General features: G+C 31.2%; 1 long non-coding RNA gene across 1 annotated transcript; it reads right to left on the bottom strand.

Moving 5' to 3' along the window:
• Window positions 1–1,544: 1,544 nt before the first annotated feature.
• LOC126724353 (uncharacterized) lies at window positions 1,545–3,036 on the bottom strand. The gene is made up of 2 exons (XR_007654942.1): window positions 2,537–3,036; window positions 1,545–1,747 (listed from the first exon to the last, which is right to left on the bottom strand). It is a non-coding gene; the product is annotated as an uncharacterized LOC126724353 (long non-coding RNA).
• Window positions 3,037–3,527: the final 491 nt, after the last annotated feature.

The raw sequence follows: 3,527 nt of genomic DNA, 5'->3' as shown, positions 1-3,527 counted from the left end.
CAAATAGGTTAGAAAATGATACCATGATTGAAGCATACACATATATTATTCGTTTATATATTATTTTTGCATCATCTCTTTCTCTCTACATATCTAATCTAATACTATATATAAAAAAGTAGAAGCATTTTCCTGCAATTAAAGAGGTGTTGCCATGTAAGAAGAATGTCTATTTAAAATTCTGCCACGTTCACAATTAAAAAGCAATAAGTTATATTCTTTCACAATCCTAACCCCGTTTGATGGCTTGCCAATATATAAAACAAAAATAAAAAATAAATAACCGGTTAAAATAACTAGTTAAAACCCCGTAAAAACTTGCCATGTTTACCATTAAAATTCCAAAAGTTACAGTGTTTCGCTTAAACACGTGTAAAAAGTAATAATTGAAACTTAAAAAAATTCTCTCCCCCTCTCACAAAGAACAATGGCAAGCAGCGTCATCAAAGAAGAGGAAGTTGCGGTAGAAGTAGAAGCGGTGCAAGCAGTGTACGGAGACGATTGCGTGGTTCTCCAATCCTACCCCCCCCCCCCCCCCACCTCCATCTCCTCCTCAAGCCTTGCGCCATCGACGTCACCTCCCAATAGGTCACTTTCTCTACTATTTTCTATTTCTGTTTGGTTGCCCAGAAAACGAAGGAAAGTAAAACCAGAACCCAGAAAAGATAAAAGAAAAACCTTCAAAACCAGATCAAAAGACCACACCTTTTGCTTTACCCAAATAAGTTGTACTAATTTCTTCCCTTTGCAATCACACGGCTTAAAAAAAAAACCTACGTTCAAATTCTTTTAAATATCTTTCACTCTACTTCGTGATTAAGGAAAAACAAAAACTTCAATCAATGTATATCCATAGTTTATAATTAGACTTCACCGTCTTGATTCTACCAAAAATTTAGAAGGAAGATGATTCTACTCTGCCTATTCTACAAGAAATTTGGTCTTTAGCGACAGCATATAGTCGTCGCTAATGCTTTAAATATTGTCGCTAATTATATTGGCGACGAAAAATGTCGTCGCTAACTTTCGTTAAACGAATTTGGTTACAAAAAAGTTTTTTAGCGACGATATTAATGTCGTCGCAAATACAATATTATTAATGACAACAAAGTTGTCGCTAATAGTGACAGTTGTCGTCATAAATAACTCGAGACCCCAAGACGAAATGTTGTCGCTACTATCTCATTAGTAGTGACAAATTTTTTTGTTGTCGCTAATAGATTATTATTAATGACGACATGTTTGTGGTCATTGATATATCTTTACTAGCGACGACGCTTGTTGTCGTCACAGATAACGATATATAAGTGACCACAAACATGTCACCACTAAAAATTTCATATTAGCGATGATATTGTTTGTCATCACTAATGATATGATAAAATATTAGTGACGACAATGTCGTCGCTAATAATATTTTACATTTTTTTTTCTTTAAAATTTACATTCTGAAATTTACATAGATACCTAATGAGAAATAATAAAAAATCATAAACCACAATCCCACACATCACAAATCTTCAATCACAAATACTCATGTAAGCTTAACAATGGCTCAATCAATAACTACTAATAAGGAAAAACAATACCCAAGTTCAATATCATATACATAATTTAAATTCAAATCTACCATCTCAAATACAAATCAAATAATAACAAATTCTTCAAGAAGATATACAACCAAGCTTGCAATGAAATGTATCTCCCCTCAAAATCACCAATAGCCCAAGGCATGCGACATTTTAACCTGAAATAAAAAGAATAAACAAATGTAAAGGTCAACTAAAGTGAATGACAAAAATGCATACAAAATAGTTTTAATATCCAAATAAAACTTTAACATTTTTATTTTTCAAAAATACCATAGCTGAGAAGATATGAAATCTTTATGTATTTAACAAAACTTAACTTGCATCAAAACTCAACTTAATCTGCATCCCAAAGATCTCCAATAGATTCATCATTGCTAGATAAATCTTTTTCCTGATTTGAGCTTAAAACATCATCATCACTATATACTTCTTCTTCATGGTTGGAGTTTGTATCTCATTCCTCATTAGACAAGTCATCATTGATGAACATACTTTCATCAAGTTGTACATATATATCATCAACAACTATTAAGGCCCCCAAATTTATTGATGTCACATCATCTCTATGTAACAGAGTTGAGTCTTCATCATTTTCTTGTTGAATTATTACATTAACCCTAATAAATTCACTTTCTTGATATACCTCATCACTATTATCTTCTTTATTTTGTTCATGGATCCAACTTTATTTTATCCATTTTTATGTTCCTATCATAATTTCAACAAACACTTTTTTACTTGAGAAGAAGTGGGTCAATGAGTTAAACAAGTTCTCTAAAAATTGAATTTAGTAAGTTATTCTAGAGAATTTTCCATCATTCAAGTATTATCAACAAGAGAGTTTACGTGCATTAATATTTCATGTTGTAACAATTAAAACAACTAATAAGATTATTAAAAAGCTAAATGATAATTCATAGATGTAATAGAAGTGAACTACTTACCAAGTATAACCCAACTTTCTTCACAAGGTTGCTACTTCTTGTAAACTAGCCCGCTTTATAGGAATACCAGCAATAGCTTTGAGTTGAATACAAATCCAAGCATCAAATGAAAAAGTGGGACAAAATAAAGGATAGAGAACTCTATGGTAGCTCCAAGAACCCAACAGTGAGTTAAAAATATAATATTTTTTAAAAGAAAAATTAAAATAATAAATGATCAAATGACTAAGCAATGAGAAGTGAAAATGAATGATGAAGTTTGGAATTTTTGGACCACAAGATTTTCAATTCAGACATACCCATTATTAAAAAAAAATGTCAAGGTAAATAAGCCAATGCCAAGCATCATAAGGTCTTATAATAACTATTGAGTATCCCAACCCCAGAGCATACATGGATTTCAAACAAATTAAAATAAAATTATATACTAGTTACTATACAATGCTCTAGTTAATTAATTTATTTGAGACTTTCGATTATATTTTACACATCTAGGAACAAAGTTGTAACACCATAAAAATGACTTCTTTTATAGGATTAATACACATGTAGTAACAAAGTTTTACACCATGAAAATGATTTCTTTAATAAAATTAATTTTGAGCGAAACATGGTCATACCAAATTGAGATAGTCAAGATGAAGGTAACAGCAAGAATGAGATTTAGCTTTAGCTGAAAAATGTTGCAGATGTCAATGCCAAGCTCTTATAATGTATAAATTTCATAAAAAAAAATAATGTATAAATTTTGAGCTTATAATCCCCTGCAATATTAGTATGTCACTATTTTAGATCCTCATGTAAGTGTGAATTAATTAGGGGAATCAATATAAAAAGAGGATGTATCCAATTACTACCTTAATAGTGCACACAAAGACAATTGGAAGAGTACTGCCCAGGTCAGCTATGGAATGCTTTTCCTGCCAATAGTCAAACTATATATTTATTGTTAGGTGCATCATAGCACCATGGGTCCAGCCCACACCTTATC

Source organism: Quercus robur, chromosome 4 (assembly GCF_932294415.1).
Source record: "Quercus robur chromosome 4, dhQueRobu3.1, whole genome shotgun sequence".
Classification (NCBI taxonomy): domain Eukaryota; kingdom Viridiplantae; phylum Streptophyta; class Magnoliopsida; order Fagales; family Fagaceae; genus Quercus; species Quercus robur.
This window is presented reverse-complemented; position numbering and strand designations above follow the sequence as displayed.